Source organism: Python bivittatus, unplaced genomic scaffold (genome assembly GCF_059951505.1).
Source record: "Python bivittatus isolate LINGU-HERP-01145 unplaced genomic scaffold, Pbiv_v1 ctg000020_np1212, whole genome shotgun sequence".
In the NCBI taxonomy this organism is placed as follows: Eukaryota; Metazoa; Chordata; class Lepidosauria; order Squamata; family Pythonidae; genus Python; species Python bivittatus.
Window position 1 is genome coordinate 4308016 of NW_028277030.1, and position 21962 is coordinate 4329977.

General features: G+C 38.3%; 1 protein-coding gene across 5 annotated transcripts in view; it reads right to left on the bottom strand.

Moving 5' to 3' along the window:
- Nucleotides 1–21962, bottom strand: part of RUNX2 (RUNX family transcription factor 2) — a 165558-nt gene that overhangs the window by 64916 nt on the left and 78680 nt on the right. The gene's annotated exons all lie outside the window — the stretch shown is intronic.

Consider the following 21962-nt stretch of genomic DNA (forward strand, 5'->3'; position numbering starts at 1 on the left):
TGAACTTGCTGACTGGAGCTCCTGAGAGCTATAATTCAGCAACATCTAGAGGACCACAAGAACTCGGTCGGCCTTGCTTTATAGGCAGTGATTTTCCTATGCACACACTAAGGCACAGGACTATATGTGGCATCTTTGTGCTTGCCATGAAGAACGTGAAGTTTATCCAGATTGATTTATGTATTGCAAGTGGAGCAAGGAGGGCTGGGGACATTTCCCTTCATTTGAAATCAGCGGCTAAAAGTCAAATTCTAGTGGATATAGATTGTATTCAGAAAATAGCATACAGCCATTAGGGGGAAAATCATGAAAAATAGCCACACGATATTGATTATAAGGCAATGTACTAAAAGAATGTGTAGATGAAATGTTGCCTATGCCTTGGCTGGGGATAAAGGATTGTGAGCCACGACACTGTGTACTTCCACTTTCATTCACTCACACCTTCCCTTCCATCCTCATCCATGATCTGTCTTTATATATCTGTCTCTAATGGTTACACTAAAATGGACTTAAGATTTTTAAACCAGGATCTGAATCTGCATATAAAGTTGGAAGCACTTTATAAAAATGACAACACCTAGCAGACTTAATGATGTTAAGAGGAGGAGGGTTGAAACATTCATAAGCCAGGGCAAACTAAGGGAAGGGAATGCATTTGACCACTCCTGTTCCCTTTCTATATTTAAAGAGTGGCAAATAGTGTTTCTGTTCTGGCCTGATGTTGGGGCGGGGGTGGGGGACAGAAGGATAGGATAGGAGGATACATTAAATACAGGTGCAATATACATAAACTCAGTGAACAACACCTATAGCAAAAGCTTAGAATGAAATTGAAAAAAACCCAATTAACTCAAATAAATTATCCTTAAACTCTAAGTCAAATGGTAACATTAGAATACTTTCAGAATCACTTGCTTCAATTCATCTTTTGTATCACCCCACCCCCAATCAAGAACACATAGAATTTTGCAAGTGGCCAGGCTGAAGACATCAACTCAAGAAGGCAAGCTTCGCAGATAGCAGGGTTGGGGCTGTGATTAGGCAAAAAATATTTTGCCAATGACCTACTCATATATTGATCAAATAATCTTTCTCATATTCATTACCAAAGAATATTGTAGTATATTAACATAGGTATATAAGTACATTTTTCACTTAAATCAATATTTGATAATGGACAATTAAGAAGTGGTCATCCAGACAAGTCTCTTACCCCATGGTCCCTGTCCTGACTATTAGTCTTTTCACCCAGCAGTGACTGTGGCTTTTTATGCAGAGGACACCACCTGCTGAACCACCATCTTAAGTGAAAATATAGCCTTGCATCTCATTCTTTCTCTCTTGTTCCTTTCCTACTTTTTAAGGGCAGGGAGGAGGGATACATTTGTGTCTCAGCTGCATTCATTTGTCTTTGTATTCATCATGTTCACTAACAAATGGAGGGGTCATAGATGTGGCTCGATTTATTTCCTGCATCCATCTGATAGCCTCAGCCAAGTCAGTTGCCTCCTTCCAGCATTCTGCTTCTGAACTGGCTGTCCAAATGCCTTTTAGCAGCTCAACAGCTGTACTCCAGCAGCAACACCATATGCTGGCAAGGCTGGTATTGAAAAGCACAGCAATGGTCCATCATTTGCTATGTCTGATTGAACAGTTGTTCCTTGGCAATGCTAAAAGAACTTTAGGGGACTGGAGCCAAGAGAAATGTTAATGGGAGGGCCTTGACAGAGTTGGGGGGTACATATTGTCCTCCATTTTGTATATACATGAGCTACCTTTGCTGCCAGGGAGAAGTTTCCAGCTCACTGACCATGTTCTTCCAACTGAGAGTACAAACTTACTTTCTAAATAGCCAGCTCACTATATTAAGGTTTTGTGACTCATCCTCCGAAAGGCTGTGATTGTAGCAGAACAGTAGAAGGGGATATTGCAATGAGAGCAGCAGTCAAAGAAAGTTTCATGTGTGGTAAACGAAAATCTTGCTGGAAAAAAACGTCAGATGATGAAGACCACGATGCTATAGGTCGAGCCACACCCACTCTCAGAATGAAAGTGTTTGGGTATTTTAAGTCAGATTCTGCTGGGAACAGAAAGCCTGAACAGCAGAAAAGGAAAACCTCAAAAGTTGATTGTAAGGCCATGACAGTGCCCAGTGGATTTCCCATTTATATGATTGCAACTACTTTCTAGATATTCAGCCCATTCTCATTTGTCTCAGAACTATGTTTAAACATTTTCTAATAAAGTGAGAAGGCAAGTAAGTAGCACCAATGGGCACTATGCAAAAAGTCCCTTTTGTGACATTTATTTATTTATCATATTTATATAGCAGTTCATATTTGTTGCAGCACATTTATTTTTGTTTTATTAATCAAATTTATACGCCACGCATCTCACTGTATAAGTGACTGTAGGCGGCTTACAAATAAAAAACAATAAAACATGATAGAAGTTTTTACAACATTCTTAGTGTGTTCAGCATACGAATATGGACATTATCTAGCCTGGGTGCAAAATGTGAAGTCTGACTGTGGGTCAGATAACCTCCTATTGTTATCCATGCAGCATGTAGATCTAATCCTCTCCTCTCTGATCATGTCTCTCCTGAAATTTGCAAGTTTTTAAAAAAGCTTTCAATGGCACAATAGAAGCTTTCTTTCTCTCTCTCTTTTAAACTACTGCTCCAGAGTAGTGCCATATTTCATGGGGAAAACAGTTGGGGAGGAAACAATGAGCACTCATCTTTGCACAAATGGGGGTTCAGACCTAGATCTGGGCCCTGTTTGTTAACACTGGAGTAAAGAATAAGTAGAAAAGGAACTGCATGCTATGTTATTAATCTAACAAGTACATTCTGATATTTACAAAAATCCCTTGATATACATTTCTAGTTTCCTTTTCCCTTGTGTCTGTTACTAATCCGTGACTTGTAGCATTTACAGCAAAGGCTCTTCTGAGCAGGCACATTTCTTTTTCCTTCATTCCTGCCTACTGAACAACAGCCAGAGGCAATACCACCCAGAAACAAAGTTGTTATTTTAGAATCATACCATGTTGCGTCCCTATTCATACTGGGAAAAGGGACTAATATTTATTGAGAAATTTAACGTTGCTATATAATTTCCACAGATGCAGAAAAGATTAATTGTGATCCTCTTTTTGCTTACATTAGAAAAATTGTGAAATTACTAATGTAAGCAAAGAGAAGAATTCATCTTTTTTTTTTTTTTTTGCATCTGTGAAATAGATGGGTATACAGTACCCATAACTCAGTGGAAGAGCACATGCTTTATATGCAGAAAGTCCATCCATGGTGTCTCCAGCACATGCTGGGAAAGACTTTTGCTGACCAGAAAGCCATGGCTGACCAGAGTAGACAAGACTAGCTAAGTGGGCAAATACACTACCTAGTATAAAGCAGCTTCTTATATTCCTAACCTTACATTTTCCAATCTTTCCTCCAGTATGAAGTTTCAGAGTGAGTGCCAACTCTTTTACAGCCAAAATGGCACAATCTACCATTCCATGCTCAAAGAAGAAGCAGAAGATTTCACAGAAGGAAAGATACAAAGAGATTGATGGGGGAAGAGTCAAAGCTCTTTCCATAAATAGTAGCAGCTGCGTGGTGGGGCATTTTCTATTGAAGAATCAGAGTTGAGGGGGAAAAAGAAAACTCTTCCTTATCCATAAGCTGTGATCTTATCCAACTTTGCCCCTCTCTTAATTGTAATGAAGAGAGATATGACTATACAGAAACTATAAAGAGCCAGCCTAGAGAGAAATGGTTCCAAAAATAGAAGAAGGTACCCAAAGTTGTAAAAAGTGTTTAGAAAACTCCAGGACCGAGAAGGGTAACTTATTATTGTCCTTCAGTGTAGTTTGTGCTAATACTGCTCAGGCTCCATATGGTTTACAGAGCCATGCAGCTATTTCCATATGGTTTCCAAAAAGTGCTTCAGAGCACATGGATGTCTCTGTTTACAACTTAAACATCCTGGAAAAAAATGCAACTGATTTAAAGTGTTACACATAGGTGGTACCTTCACATTCCCAAATACCTTTTGGAGATTAAATCTGAAGTACTGCATAGCCAATAATCCATAATCCCCGACATATTTACTTCAGAGTAAATCCCACTTGAATTCACTGAAGGTCATCTCTAAGAGTCATATAGAACTGTGTTAACAGAGTACTACTGCCAGTTGGCCCAAAGGGAATAATATACAACCAATTATATCCTCATTGCAAAGTTGCTTGTTGTAAATAATGAATGTCAGCATTAGGGCTAAGGCTGATCTAGGTTCCCAGAAAAATAAATCCACTGTATTTTGCAAGTTGAAATAAAGATCAGTGTACTTAAATTGTCCTCCCCAGACTTCCTCCAAGCCAGTCTACTTGCAGAAGCTTCATGCTCCATTGATTGGAAACTGTGGCAGAATAACTTTCAGAACAGGAGAATTTCTGAAGCTGCTACTATGGTAAACAATAAAATCTCCCAACTAGCCATAATGTGAATAATCACACATCTACTATGGTGTTAAAAACACAAAAATGTACTTGCCATTTGCCTAAATAATCCTACCTTCTCAGGACAGTTGATGAGACAGTGCTTCAAGAGAACAAGATCCACTACATAGGATTCTGAGGGCAGAAACAGCCATATCTACTCAGAAGTAAGAGCCACTGAATTCAGTGGGATTTAGTGCCAGGTAAGGGTATACAGAATAGCAACTGTACTTCATTTAGATGAAATCAATGGGGCTAATCACTTCATGTTTAGGATCTTGGTTCCAGACTTAATAAGGAGATGATAACTTCTAATAAACTAATGTAAAACTTACTTAAGCCAGATCAGATTGAGAGACAGCAGCCAACCAAATGCCTCTGGGAGATGCACATGATCCATTGTTTGCTGCCGCAACTGTTTGTGATTGAAAAATCTCTCTAGGGCTGGAACATTATACAAACGTATCTGGGAATAAATCCTATTCAACTCACTGGATCTTACTCTCAGTAGAAATGTACAGGATTGCAGTATAAAATGTCTGGCAACATAATATTCATATGAATCTCCATGAACAGAATCATGGAGAAATTAATTTACCAGAACTATAGCTTGAGAGATATATACACAAAGAAATCCTTCACAGAATTATTGGTAACAAAGAGAAAATACTTCAGAGGGTGTACCTCAAATCTTATTTGAGAACTTTGGGAATCCACACTTCTTTTGTAGAGCAATCTACTAAACTTTTTGTCAAGTGAAACAATCAGACAATTGAGAAAATATACTCTTTTACACAACTATTAAAGCAACAGTCCTCTTTTGTGTTTGGTTACTCATTGAAGGTTAACATATATGGAACAAGTACTGGAAATGTGAAGACATGGATTTGCTCTTTGACTTGGTCATTCCATGACCATCCACAGAATCCTATACATATTGACAAAGATGCAAGTCCCCCTATGTCTATACACAGATAAGTGTATATAAAATCTAAGGATTTATCTGCTTGTCATTGTGATGGGAAAAGTCACTAAACTGCAGACAGTTAACTTTAGAAAAAAAAAAAAAAGCAGAACAGACAGTTAGTACACCTAAAAAAAAAATCCTGGCTTTCAAGCTGAATGCTCATCACTTCCTCTAGCAGCAGTCTCAGAGAGTTGCACACCAAAAAGAATACCACTGAAAAATTCTAGATAAACATCAGCATCTTTCAAATGATCCCAAAGTCTGCACAAATAAGAGAAAAGGGTGGGGGCTCTAAAGGGGCATTAACCACTCCCCAAACAATTTGCTGAAGAGTAAACATGCCCAATGGGCAAAAGATGCAGTTTGCTGGATGCCAGTGTGTTAAACTTTCCAGTAGGATGGTGAGCTAGGAGCCTAAATGGAGCAAAATCTATTGCCACATTTTCATGCACATCTCTCTTATTATGTTTCTTTATTCTTATCCCCTTTTTATCCCTCCTACTACAAAGTCTATCAGCCTCTCATGACACTTTTTAAACAAAACTTTCCTCCCTTCCCCATTTCCTTCCTGCTTATGTGTCAAAGATTGTGGTTAGGTTAAGTTCAACCCTTGGCGTTTTCCTTGCAAACAGTCCTTTTATATACATTTATAGAGTTGAGCTTCATATTAATAGTAACTATATTACTCACCCCAAACATGTGTTTTGCACCTAATCGTCCTTGCCTTATGACTAATCTTGTGTGCTTATATTTATCAAATGCACTGAAACAGATTAATCTGGGACCATTCACAGTGTTTTGATAGTATCACTTCCAAGAAGCTTCACAGCACACATTAAGTTTCCCATTCCTGCCAGTCTGTATACTACAGAGGAAAAAACCCGGAAACCTGCATTTTAAATCACTTTTTTTCCTTCCAATCCAGTATAAATGATTCAACAAGCCTCATTATCATTACAGTATTCCAATTGCTCCTATCTAAATAAGCAAAGTTGGACTTCAGGAGATTGACTAATATAAAACAAAATCATTTCAGATTATCCATGCAAAACAAATTTGTAGCAGCTTTGTAAAAAAAAGACGGGGGGAGCCCACAGAGGTTGCCAGCATTTGGGTCATGAACATGATTTACAGGGAGTAGAGGTTTATTCCTCCACACACCCCCCCCCAGGCCAATTCCCTACAAAATATATATATATTAGTCATTAATGGCATTTTTTTCCCATCTAGGTGAAGATGGGGGGAGCTGAGCGTAACCACCTTGTGTAATGTGGCTTCAGGTCAGTCAGCTCCATCCTTCCCTGCTGCTTTTTGTGGGGCAAGAAGTTTGACCCTGAGATGAACATGAATAAAGACTCAAGATAAATGGAGAATGGCACATTGTGAATACTGAGTTAAGATTCCAAATATAAATATGCAGGAGTTGCAAAATCAAGATTGTTTTTTCTCCCCCTAGATGCAGGAACAATGGATGGGAAGGTCATTCAGCAGACCTCACCTACCTAAGCAATACATAAAGTAGTCAAACATCCACAGGAGTGCCAAGAACTGGCTTAATAATCCTTTGCTCTGTACATTGGAGCAGCATCTCCTATGATGAAGGTAAGTCTTCTCCATGCTCCAGTGAACTCTAAGACTCCAGTCCATCTACTGATATTTCTCAGCAAGCATTCCACACAGATTTCTGCACCTCTCACTTTCCTTGCCTGAGTAAATAGGAATTCCAAGCCCACTTTGGCTGATCTCAGAAAACTAAGCAGGAGTGAACCTGAGCAGTACTTGGATAGGAGACCACCAAGAAACCCTATAACTGTAGGCTGGAAAGTCGAGAACCCATCTCAAAAGAAGGCAATGGCAAACTCCTTCCATACTGCTGCCAAGAAAACCACACAGGCATCTCAGTGAAGTCACCAGGAGTTGAGTTTGACTGAAGTTGTTTTACATAGTCTCTCTTCCTCTCAGCAAAATCTGAGAGGCACATGAAGCTGAACCGGCAACGAAACTCTGCAATTTGTGTAAGTTTTGGTCCTAACGGTCCCAGGATCCTTTCAAATATCAATGAGTTGAGTATTGGGGAAGTGCTGGGGTATTCCCCTTACTGGGAGCAGCACGTGCAGTCACCTTTTCCCCGGAGATGCTGCAACATGACTTTTATGCCAGAGCTCCCAAAAGAAGATGATTCTGAAGCACTCTGCCTCCAGTTTGCCTGCCCGCAATCGGTTTATTCATTTTCAGGCAAGAGAAAGCAAAGGCAGAGACTGTGCGGTTTCAGTATCTTCAAAAGATTGGGGTGCCTTTGCTCAGAATGAAGGGAAATCCCTTGAAACGTGGAGGGTGTCGGCTTGAAAGCTGCACAACGCCCTCCCTCTTCAGAAGCAAAGCCAGGCTGTCAGTGCATTCCCAAGCCTGATCAGGCCAGGGAATTACCACATTATCTATCCCAGGAAGGGTCTCCCCTCCAGCACGCCAAGATGACCTACCAGCATTACGTACATCTTGTCTGGATTCAATTTCAGTCTGCTTAACCTCATCTACCTGAGCAAATTGTGGCTGAGAACCAAGATAAGCTGGATGTCATTAACACATTATGAGCACCAAATTCCAAAGCTCCAGATTTTACCCATGTTGAACTTGGAGACCCAGGAGTAAAAATCTGCATTCTCACTAACATGAGAAGATGCCGATGTCTGAAATAGTTCTTTCCTTGCATGCGCATCATTCTTTGCACATCTGTCAGTTTCCAAAGACATTGTTAAAACAATTTTGGAATCTATGATTTTCATCAATCTCGTGACACAGAGATATCTTGAAAACCCACACTCTGCCCTTGAAATGAAGGCTAGCCGCCTCTCATTATGCAGAATGTAACTATACAGCACAGCAAGAATAATTTGAAATCAACAGATTATTTCAAGAGACTGCTTTATAATGAAGATCCCAGGCTGAGAAATATTATTCAACGTATAACCTGTGGTTCCAGTTGCATTGGCAAAGTAATGTCTGTAGACCAAGAAATGTTCCACAAATACCGAGAACAGGAATCTATGGGTAGGTGGGCTCTTCTCATTTGTAATGTTATTCCATCTTAGGATCTCAGCGTATAAACTCCACATGATCTAATTTGTATACCCAGGTAACGAGAAATTTTGCCTTCAAAGTATTTTATTGCTTTAATGTTTTTCCTGGAGACTAAAATCTGTGAAAGCATATTACAGGAGCTGTAAGAAATTAATAGTAGTACTAGTAGTAGTACTATGTAAACATATATTGTTATGGATATGCCAGTGGAAATTGTTTAATATGTCCAATTCCTCTTGCTATTTCCTGTAGTTAGTGCCAATAGAAACACAGTCAAAACGGTCCACAACGGGGAAGGCAGCAAGATATGCAAGGGAACTTTGACATTTCAAAAATAAAAGAATTTTTTAAAACAACCCCCCTCACCTCCCCAGGATAAAGCTTACAAAACAGCCCAATGGTGGCAAAGTGAGCTTAGCAGCCACGTAAAATGGAATATTGGAAAAATGGTGCTGGAGGAAGGAGAATGGTGCAATGAACCTTGAAGGGCTGATAGACTAGAACTCTGGAAAAGGAACATTCTCATTCAAAGTGAGGATACACCACATTTTGTTGTATTGCGTAACATTACTAATGCTTTCTTCAGGGCTGCCTGCAGTATATACTGTAATGATTGCCAGCTAGGGGTAAACACATTTTGGGACTGAAGAAAAAAATTCCGGATTGGTTTAAAACTAGAATTTCATTGACTAGTGGTTTCTGCTTTTAACGTCTGTCAATGACACCTTTCAGAACTAGATCAGAAGATGGTTAAGGCATTCTTAACTTCTGAGGAAGCTAAATACCTGCTTTTGTTTTAATCTACAATGAAGACTAATGCAGAGACTCTGATGGGTCAGATTCTGCATATGCAGAAAAGGATACTTCAGACAAGTGGAAAACTGGGAAAATCTGCAATGATTGGAAATTAAGTAGAGGAACGGAGATCATTTTTCAGCCTCCAACTGACTTGGGCTGCTGTTGCCAGAGGCTGAACAGATATGAAGCAATAACGGAAGAGTTGTTTAGGAAGCTGTTTCCACTGGAATGACTCACAAGAGCCATTCCAGGCTAGAAACTCTTTAGATCAGACCCTTTCCTAGTTGGTCATCCCTTCTCTAAAGATAGGGTATTATGGGGTCAAAAGCTGCCCCTTGAACCCCCAAAAATCATGGGAGCTCTTGGAGAAACAGAAATACAAACACCCATTCCCTAGGTCTGTATTTTTGCACTTAAGTATTTGTATTTGTCTCTTCATGCATGGACAGGCGTACATGAATATTACCCTCAACCTACCACTTGGTATCTCATATAGTCTTTTTTGTGCAAAAACAATTAAATAAATAAATAAAGGTTTGCCCTTTCGCCAGAATTAAAAATGTGTTTAAATAGCAGGAAAGTTTTAGTTCAGCTTCCTCAGAGCCCCTTCCCCCCCACCTCACGACTACTAAGCAATTTTTTTGAATAATAACTTCACCAGAATTCGTGATGATTTAGAAGACACATGGACGGAACATAATGAGACTGCTTTGCACATTTAATATGGAGATACAGAGTGGATAAATCCTGCCAGACCCAGGAATAAGGAAAAATAGAAGGTTACTTCATGTTGTTTTTTCTGAAGAATACCCACTCTGCCAATTTCTGCACTGGCTTCTAATGTTATAAATTGTACTGTGTTATTTGCCAGTGAAATCAGATACTACCCAATTCTTAGGAACAGGGGAATGAGCTCTGCCATTAGAATCTCATTCAAATACTACATTGCACTCCCTCCACCCACTTCCTTTTTTGGAAAAGAAAGACATTTCCTTGCCTTTAAGAACTTGATTAAAAACTTTTAAGAAAAAGAAAGGAAGACACTCTTTGAAACCGAATCTGGTATAGGACAGAAGCCAACGAACAGGGCCCTATGTCTTTTGGAAAAGGCCACCCACCGAGCCACTGGGGTCATATGACTCCTCTGTCACATCCTGAAGCCATTTCCAGCCTGTGCACAAGTTTGTACTCCCATTTAGAGGACGCCGGGATATACTGGGAACACACATATGGAAACACTTTTAGCGAATCCGTTTCCATGAAATCCATAATGAGCCAAGTGGCTTCAGATGTGGTAGTGTGCCTCAGATTAGCCAAAGGGGAGTGGGGGAAGGTGGAAACCCACCCTCGCAGTCTTTCTTTCAATTTCATTAATTCCTCTCTGTCTCTGTTTCCCTCTCTTTCACCCCCCCAACACACAAATGACTTGTGGCTATCAAAATACTGGAGCCAAAAATAAATACATCAAGCCCAGAGTCTGCCTTTCTGTCCTAAAAATAGCAGCATTAATATCAATATATTCTTATTATAAATCAGGAAGAGCCATTAATGTCAGCAGAGCTGCCTGAAATATTTTAATTAGCTTTTCCTCCCTTGAACGATGCTGAAGAAGGCGTATATGCAAAATACACGTGTGTAGGTTGGGAGGTAGGACAGGCCTCTTTATTCAACATGTGTGGTCAATAAGAATCATTTTCCAAATTTCACATAAAATGATAGATGGATGGCCATGTGAAGCTTACAAAAACATTATTCATATGGGATCCCTTTAGGTCCCTTCTATTCTTTCAACCTATTTATGGCAATTGGGACACATTAAACCAGAGACTCCAAGCTGGAAAATACTAAAGATCTTGTATTGCACTGTGATGTCTAAGAGAGATCTCCAAGGGCCAATGCCTACTCTGGTCAGGAGACATTAGGTTCCAGCCCAAACTCTCCTCCCACATTTCTGCCTCTCTCTCTCTCTCTCTTTAAGCCAAAGCAATCTCAAATGACGGGTTTTGTAGGAGAAGGATGAGGCTTACCTTTTTACTTGCTGAGGGAAAAAACAGCTCAAAGGGAATGCTTATTATAAGAAGGCTGGGTGGGGGGAGAATAAGATAAACATCTCCTGCCCTCCACATTCAATTCTGATCGCAAACCCTGGCTGCTTTGGGTTAAAAAAATCACTGTTGCAGACACTGTTAACAGGAATGAAGAACTCAGCAGCTTGGTGGATATTTAATGCTAAACTATACGATGGCTTGTTTTGGGGTTTATGTGATCTGTGGAGTCTGACTGAAGTTTAGCATTATGTGTGAACATAATGACTTATTCAGTAAACCATGGTAAAGATCCCATCTCAGCAATATGTGTGAGCTAAGCCAATGCGCGACAGTGACACTGTGAGATTCGCCAGTTCTCCTAATACAAAACTGTCCTAAACTATTGTCTCTTTACTGACATCCACAAAGGAGCTTTGATAACAGTACTTGATCTGATTTAGCTTTCTGTGTCATATCTTATTCCCATAACTTTAGACGTTGTTAACCCATATTTACATACTTTGGATTTTAACCACCACTAGTATCTTTTCCTAATACATTTTCCAAGGTAAACAGATACACCCAGGTGACTGAAAATAACTGCTTCTTGGAGAGAAGAGCAGTATGAAGAACTGTATGGCTAACATGTAATTTTTGTTCTAAATGGAGAATTTACCTTGAGAATGCTTCTGTGAGACCAGTTTTGTATTTAAGTAACCAAGAAGTATACAGTTATTATTTTCATTTGAATCTTGATTCTCAGACATCTGTCCTCAAGACAACAATTTCCCTGTTCTATAGTAGAGTTAATACAATTGCTATTGTTCTGTGGAATGCCATATTGTGGATATAAAATGCCAAAGATGATAAGCAATAGGACTTTTAAAATTTTATATCTAATACTATTTAGTGTTTTCAACATGACTTTAAAGCTACATTCTACACACACACACACACTCACGCACACATAATGCAGTCTTTGCAAATGTCATCTGACATTTTATTGCCTCTACTACCCTTCAGCAGTAATTTCCTCTCTTCATCTGAAAACATTTTATATTTTGGATGCTATATAAGAAATCCAAGTGGAAAAAAAGGGTAAATAGCTTTTTCTAGCCAAAGTGAAAGCCAAACCATTATTAGCAGTCATATAATATAACAATGCAGGTTCTGAAACAGTGCAGCTACTCCTACAGGTAACCAAACATTATGTTGTACTATTATAATTTAGACTTGGTGCTGTTAAAAACGCAAGTGGTTTGAAGCTAAGAGAGAGGCAGAGGTAATCCTGTTATCTCCCATTCCAGGGTAGCAAGCAATTCCTCATCCAATAATAAGGGGGTGCACAAAAAAACAAGACTCCTTGTTCAAAATATAACCACTTCAGGCTGTTAGCAGCCCATGATGGCCCTTCACCAGCAATTATCCAGGCACATGGCATACTAAGATTGAGAGCAGCAGAGAAGCCAGTCCAGCAAGGGCTTCTGCAGATTACAGTCACAGTTCAGGCTGGGTCTATATCCCAATTCCCATAGTCATAGCAATATGTGTATAAGAAAGCACAGATGAGATAGAGAAATAAAATGGGTGGGAATGAATGGCAGCACAAAGGAGCATTTCAACTTGCAGAAACAAAACAAAACAAAACAAAACAAAAAAATACCCACTGACAAAAGAAAATCATACTACTTTCACGTATGCTGCTGGTGTACCACATCTTCAATGAGTGCATATAAAGTGGAGGTCTTATGAAGATGCCTCCCCTGTTGGCTTCTTTACTACAGAAGGTTTGATTTAAAAGAGAATCTTCTTTCCCTTTACTTAATAAGTTTGATCACATTCTTAAGGAACAAGGACATTTTTTAATCTTCAGAAAAAGGAAGTGGGTGGAATGAGTGGAAATAGTATTTCCTTGTTTTTATAGAATGGATAGCATTTGATTTCACTGGAAAATAAGGCAGCATATACAACACTAAACACCAGAAATGCAGAAACAGACCAGCTTCTAACTATAGCGCAGCATTACATGCAATCTTGGATATTATAGGATGTCTGCTCTGAATATTTACAATACAAATTCACCATAGGCTAAAGTGAGATTCTGAATTGTATTGCTGGGGTCCCATGCATGTACAAATATGTGAATTCAGGCTCATAATAAATTTTCAAATATGATGATGGGGGACTGCAAAATCTATTACGATCATGCTATCTATAGTGTTCACTGAACATATGTACAGAAAACTGCTAAAATATGACATAACACACATCCACTTAAGGGTGGTTAACAACTGAAATAAGGCACTTTGGCTTTGATTAACACATCCATCAATCATGCAAACTCTGCAGTTCTGTGCAGATAAAAGGACAACAGGTGTCATGTAAAGCAGCAAGAAATAAATCTTTATGGTGAAGGGTAGACATCTGGAATGCCTAATGACCCTTCTCCTCCATTGGTAAATGCTTGCAGAAACCTTTCTGCCAAGATTGAAGAGGAAGGTGAGTCATTGCTACACTTCTAATTGAGTCCAAGTTCTTTGAAAGTGTAGCCCGGGTTTTGAGCAGGATCAAGGTAATGGTGCCCATAATGAGGCCAGAAGGTTGAGAAGTGGGCAATGATGTAATCATGTGAATGCTGCAATTACCTATTCAAGTCAGGACATCTAATAGAAGTATGTAAGTCACACATTACAATATATGTAATGATATCATCACGCATGTGTCATAATCTGCCCCCCTCATATCTCAGCAGACACTCATAGATTAGAATGTGGCCACCACATGTAGCGCTTGCCTATCAAAAGGAGTGAGAACCTATGGTTCCTTTTGGCTGACAAAGAAAACATTAGAAAATTGGCACCTGACATTAGACCTGATTACTGTATATTAGAAGTATTAGTCAAAGCAACCAGTAAAAGGCTGAAGGTTAGGTTATGTTTTTGAAAAACCATTTTAAAATTATATTTTCTTTCTGATATTATCAGTAATAGAGGAGGTCCTAACAAGTTATGATTTGACAAGATCAGGAAGACAAGATTATGAAGAGTGTTGAATTGATAATGATACAAAAAGGTACATAAGGGAAAAAAAAGAGATACAATGCAACATCAGAACAACTTCATGTAACACTGTCCCTACTCCCCCCACCCCACCCCCAAATCAGAACTGATGCAAATATGTTTGGAGGCCTTCAATGCACATGAGTCCAGAAAAGAATAGTAACAGCTGAACAGGAGCCTTAATAACACAAAGGAAAAATGTAATATTGATATAAAATTTGCAGCGGAACATACCAAATAAAAATGAAACTATACACCAAAAGTAGAATTCAGTGTCATGAAATGTGAAGTCTCATCGCATTATGGTACTTTTTCTTCTCCTCCCTCCTGAAGCCTCTCCCCCAATTTCTTCAAATCTTAAGCTTGGGAACCCTTTGCAGGAGATATCTGACAATACATGGAGGATAGAAAAGAATTTTCTCTCTTATTTCCTCAGTGAAAAATATTTCTGCTGATGGAAATGTTTCACTAGATTCTGCCTCAAAACAGTAATCAATAAAGGAAGCAAAGTATTGTCAACAGTAAGCAGAAATGTTGTGCTAGGAATCTTTGCAGGAAATGTCATCTGTTTCTTTCTTGAAGTTCACTTCAGATTACGGGGAAGTTTCCAAAATGGTATGGCAGCCAGTAACATTAACAAGAATATAAGATAACTCTAGACCAAAAAAAAAAAAAAGAATCAAATAACACTAGAATAAATATGGTAATTGAAACCAAGGAGTGAATCAGCTGTCCAACTGGGAAAATATACAAAGAAAGAAAAAGGGGCTTAGTGATAATCATTAACAGCAACACAAAGAGAGCAATTGGAAAGGGAAGAGAAAATCCAACATTTTATAAATAATGAAGAGAATGATTGATCATGCTGAATGGTACAGCAACATGAAGAAGACCAAGAATAAGCTATTTTTTTATATTAATCACTCCAAAGGGTTATGTTACTTATGAACAAAGGAAATAAAAATGAACCTGGAAAAAGAAGGAAGCAGATGTAAAAACAAGCTGGTATCTAAGCAATTAGCCAATAGGCATTTGAACTACTAAAGAAGTGCAAATTAAAAAAAAAATGCTTCTAAGATGCTCAGGAGCATATATATAATCTGAAAATACGTTGAGTGTCAATTTAAGCATGGATATATGTGCTATTGGTAGGAAAACCAGAAAGGTGAGGAGGTCTGAATCTAATATAATGTCATTTGAATACAGAATTAAGTTTCATTGGATAATGCGAGTTACATTCCAAAAATCTAGATCTCTATTCATGAAAATGTTAATTTCATTTCACAAATGCAGTTCTAACTTGCAGTAGAATTATCAGAAGTTTTTGCAAAGAAGACAATGGAATTCTCAAAATCACAATGCAAGAAGAAAAAGTAACCCAAAAGTCACATATAATAGGCTTTTGAAAGTCTGATATAAGGGAAAGAAATAAGGTTCTAGCTCTGGTTATTGGAATTTAGGAATGTCAGTAGGATACAGAGTTCAGGCTATGTAAAAAAGAGCTTTCATCTTCATTGATGCAATAATTATTCAAAGAAGATCAGTTATATCTTCTTGCCTTTTAGTTTAGAGGCTCCTTAGGAAGAAGGCAGAAGCAACCACTTCTGAAAATCTTGCCAGGCAGGGACTAATCCAGGCAGTTGCCAGGGGTCAACATTGACTTGAACACACACACACACACACACACACACACACACACATTATATTATGTTGTTATAATTGATTTCGGTATGCTATAGTATTTATTCTATAACTCTAACGTGTTCTTTCATTCTATGCCTGTTCTGTGACCTGTTACGTGGATATATAAAACTACTGTTGCTATTGCTTTTATGATCCCATTCCAGGAACTGCAGTAAGAAAGCTATAAAGACTAAAACCTTCTTTAAGTTCAGCTCAAATCTTGGTGACTCCACAGATATATCTATGTAGTTTTCTTCCCAACAACATGTAAGAATTTGTCACTGCCTTCTTCTGTGGTTCAACCTCCCCCTCTCCCCATTTCCTAGCCTACTCTACAGTCCTCATAATTCCTTGAAGGTATTTTCATCCAAATATTAACCAGGCTCAGCTCTGCTTAGCTTCAAATAAGGTTGATCATGTGCTGCGATATTTTTTGTTTCAAAGGACTTGAAATGAAAATGAAAAAACCTTTTTCTTTCTCATTTTAAGTGGTGGTCTTACACAGAGAAGAACAAGAGTAAGAGTTGTATCCAACTGTGTCCATCCATTGATGGAATGGCTTCCACAAGAGTAACCAATTTCCTCTTCTACTATCTTGCAAAACAGTTATGGAAGGATAGGAGAACCTCCTGAATAGATCTGGGGCACAAGAGGGCATATAAGAAGGGAGAACAGAGGGAATTTCCATTGCACAGGTGGAAATACATTCACGTGAGAATGAATATAGGCCGAAATATCATGTTGATACATTTTTTCGTTTGAATATTTTGTGCCCCTGCATGCTAGTTCAAAACTATTTTGAACATGAGGGAACAGCAAACATAGAGCAATCTGGATTCTTCTTATCCATATCTATTTTCAAGTTTGTCCAAGTTTGTCTAGATTCAGAATTGAAACAGTCTCAACATTTATTAATTGAATTTCAGAATTAAATTTGATAACTTATGTAATTTCTACAGATTGACTGATTAAATGAATTCAAGAAAAAAAATAATTTAAAATGTACTACTGTAATTCAATTGCAAGACAGCTATAAGATATAGATTGCCTTCATGTGTCTATCCATTATTGCTTTATACACACACACACACAGATATATATAAAACTTTCTGCCAAATGTTAACTGCTAGTACATGTCAACTGTTGCATTTTTTAAATATATTTTTTATTTTTAAAAAAATAAAAAATATTTTTACATTTGTATTTATTAATATTTATTAATATTTTTAATATTCACACTACAATATTTTTACTATCAAATACTTCTGCATGTCAGGTACCATATATGCACCCCTGTATTTTAGCTACTATCTGATATTCATTCCAAGTCCCTCCTAATTTTCAAACATTACCAAACACCAGCTGCTAAAGATACTTCAAATAATGAATGCTACTACAAGACAATAGTTTGGACACTTAATTATTACTTCTGCAAAATCTTAGAATACCAAAAACTCATGCTGAATATTCAGTAATTGCCAAATATTTAGGAAATATTTGTGTGCCCAGAAAATATTTTGAGAATGTCATCACAGTCATCAGAAAGGAATTTTGAGACATGGATGCATTTATTTCTAGAGTCATACAGATGCCTCATATGCACCAAAGAATCCATTATATGGCAGGTCAAAGGGTGGCCCAACAAGTAGAACAGATACAAGGCGCAGACACCTAACGTTCTTGTTAATTGCAGTATGCTGTTTGGGCTGCTTTGGTTAATCCATTAAAATAACGGCTTAGCGTAATAGGCATGTACTTGCAAGCTCCCTGCTCATTTTCCAGGCAGAGTTCCGAAAACGTCCCTTTGATTTATGCATTTTTCCTTCACTGCCTTTTGTGGAGTCACCCAAACCCAGACAAGCAGGATTAGCTTTAACTATGATCAAGTAGTAATAAGCCAACTTCAAACCATAATTTCAAAAGCCTTTTTGTTTTAGTGTAATTGAAATTAATCAAATGTTAGGGTTCTGTTGACATGCTTGATTATGGTTAATATAACACAGAAGCAAAAGCTTCTGATCTCCTCTGAGTCACATCAGAAGAGAGAGTGGGCAGTATGTCTGCCTGATGGAAGACTAGGCATGCTCTTGGAATAATGAACCTAAGTTTAGCATTGTTAAAATGCAATGAAATTATCTTTGATCCTGACCTAAATTACATCACATAACTGAAGAGAGCCAGCTGAGAAAAGGAAGCTGATTTTTTTTTCTTTTTAGTCCTGCTTCTCAAACTGCCCACCCTTAGCAATTATCCTCAATGAAAAATGGAATTCCAGTAACAGTCCTTAGAACCCCAATTTTGTGGCCCTCCCACGTTGAACCTCTTATTGATTTTTGTCTCAGAGACTGGGGTGGTAAGATTTGTTCCTTTTATATGTTTGGAATCAGACTTTTTGTTCTTCCCATTAAGAATTAGCATGTTGTTTACCCAAATGACAAAAAGGCCAGTTAGGAATAAATCATTACCAAAGCAGTTCAGGCTGTGAGGCCTTATTCTAGTTTAAGTTAATATAATTTTAATGAGCACTTCAGAAAAAGGATATGGTGCTTATGGAAAATGTCTCTAATTAATATCAGACTTCAAATTAGGAATAACAAAAAAGGCAGTATCATTTGGTCCCAAGCTGGAACTCAAGTATATTTTGGCATCATTACTAACTGTTAGCAGCAAGTTCTGAAAACAGATGCAAATCCTGATATGGGTCCTAAATATAAAACATATTGCACAAAAGAGCTCAGATAAAACATATCTACACACTCACACATTGATTGCAGTGCACTATTTCCTGTGCCAGCAACAAATATATTCCATTTAAGAAAGTTTCACCAATTTTTTTCTTTGGTTAACCCTCCCTAAAAATAGACTGCCTACGAGTATACAGATTCTTTTTTTCTGTCATTAGGTTTTCCTGCTTTCTTACCTTCCTATATAGGCATCCAGATTATCTATCAGGAGGTCCCGAATATGAATACAAAGTTTGTATAACATACATCTGAGAGAGCAACTCTACTTTGAACAATGGTAGATGCTACCCCAACTTCCATGCCAGTCTTTTTTACTTTGAATTAAAAAAAAAAAAGAGACAAAATTTATGCAAAGAACTCAAGTGAATTTATAGTTAATTGTTAAGTTCAGCTTTCATAAGAAACTGAAAAATGTGGAGAAATACCAAACTGGTTTCAAGAATATTGACAAATATGTAGTCTGACAACAAGCAGGAAAATTGTAGAGTGAGCAAATCCTGCTCCTGGGGGGCTGGCTGTTTGTGATGACGGCTGCCAGGGCTATGCACGTCCCTGGAAAGAGATGCTTCAGAACACATAGGAGCTGGGCAAAAAAGGAAGCAAAGTGCTGATGCAGCAACCTGCAGCCATATGAGTCAGGAAAAAGATGTGGCTGCTTTAACAATTCAACAAAAGGTGCTTTGTAGTGCTTCTCTTTCAGAGGATTTGCATAACCCTAGTTCTTGCATCAAATGGGCCAAATTTTGATTGTGCCAAAAGAGACGATCCTACTACTTTCTTGATATCTACCACCTTAGTATCTAGGAAAAGAAAGTGATACTCCCTATCCCAGCTGCCAGCAAACTAGAGAAATTAATTTAATGTCATCACAGTATCAGCTAAATTCTAGGAGATCTATTGAAGTGGAGGAAATGACTTACAAAGGCTATTTTCAGTGCTGTTCTCCATAATGCCTGGTTTGGCCCAGAGAAGATATTTGGCACATAAAGAAAGGTAAACATGTGCAGAGTCATTCCACTGGCTTCAGTTTCTCATATAATATGTAAAGTGACCTTATTCTGGAATTGTACACCACGCAGCAAGTAATGTGGCCCAAACACCAAACTAAGTATTAAGATTACAAGACTTTAGTATGTTTATTGGACCTTTCAATTTAAAAAAACCAACCAACCTTGTTTTCCTCTAAAGCAGACTTATGTCATTTTTTAAATTTTGTAAACTGCCTTAGTCTGATATATTTGCTAGTAAAAAAAAAATGCTGTACCAATTTCCCAATATATCAAGTTACAGTATCCTAATGTAGCCATTACAGATAAAGGTCTCAGAAAGGCTAATGTCTAAAAAGAGTACTTTCTGTTTGAAAAGTGTAATATGGGGTCACATATTACCCCATATCACCCCATGAACATCCACCAGGAAAAAATACATTTGGAATATTAATCAAAATCCCTATTATAAGTCTGTTAAATTGGTAGGTGTAGTTAATGAACGCTGAAAAGCTCTGCTTGATTATCATCCCTTACTGAAACTAATCACTTTAAAAACATTTGCATTTTTAGCTGGTCTTCTTATAGGGCCATTATCATAAGGACTTTTGGCTGTTCATGTGCATTAGACAAATTAAATTCAGTTAAATTTAACAGTCATTGTACAACTAGCACAAACTTACTACTAATGACTAACTTTGGGTGACATTCTGGCTCCACTAAAATCAACTGCAGAACTTCCACTGATTTCGGTGGGGACAATATTCCACTCTTTGTTTTAATGTTTACTGGAATGGATTCCATTATCTTCCATAAACTTCCTCCTTGACACATGTACAAGGGCTCTAATTGTCCACATGCATCTATAAGTTCATAATTTGTTCTTTCTCCCCCACCCCCACACATGGGAGAGAGGGGAGAAAGAGAGAGAACACAGCAAAAATAAAATTATATGAAGTACACACTATGGTTGCCAGATGGCATTTTTAAGCCTCCTGCCTCATTTAGGAACATCACAATCCAACCTAACAAAATGGATCTATCTTATCCTAGACTACTCCTTCACAGCTCTTTTTAGTTTAAACAATCCATCTTTTGGCAAATCTTCATTGTCACAATGTGCAGCTTTCTCTTTATAAATGTGTGCATATGTGCGTATGTGCATTTTACTTTTGATTTACTTATTTATAAGATTTATAAAACACCTCATCCAGAGGTATACAAAATCAAACAGAATACAAAGAAGACTTTAATTTAAAAAACAAACAATAAAATGTAAACAGTAACAGTAAGGGTACAGATCTTCCTCTAGCGACTTCATCACCAAAAAGCCAGTTTTAACTCCAGTGGGGTCATTCTTGCCTTGGGGGTAAGCGAGCAACCACTGAGAACCCCTACCTCGGTGTCTCTTTCTATCATACCTCCTGATAGGAGAACACTTTCAGCAGGTGCTCCCTATTCCTCCAGGCTGGGTAGGCAGAATTTACTTGGGACAGGCAGTCTCTAAGATATCCAGTCTCCAAAACATATAGGTAATAACTAGCTGCTTGAGTTGCACCTGGAAAGAGACCGGTAACCAATTCAGCTCCCGTAGCAGCAGCACTATATGGGGATTGTACATGGGCAGCTGCGTTTTGAAATTTCCAGGTGATTTTCAAAGGCAACCCATGGTTGCAGTAATCCAGGGGCAAGATCACCAGGGGATGAATCTTCAGAGTGTCCTGTTTTTGGTAAGGCTGCAACTGTTGCACCAGCAAAGCTGGGCAAAATCTCTTCTGCTCAACCAGCAGGAGCCAGGAGTGCCCTCAGATTGCTCCTTCAGGGAGGCCATAGCCCCATCAAGAGCCAAGGTTGGTATCACCCCAGAATCAGCCAGCTTCTGAACCAACACCACTCTGTCTTGCTTGGGTTGAGTCAGAGCCTATTTCTCTCCTTTCAGGCTCTGACAGCCTCCAAGCACTGGGTCAGGATTTCCATCATATCTCCCATTTGGCCTGGTATGGAGATGCTCAGCTAGGTATTACTGGCATATTGATGACACCCCCCCTATGCTTGGCAAATGACCTTTCCCAGCATTTAATTTACATGTTCAACAGTAGAAGGAGGAAAAC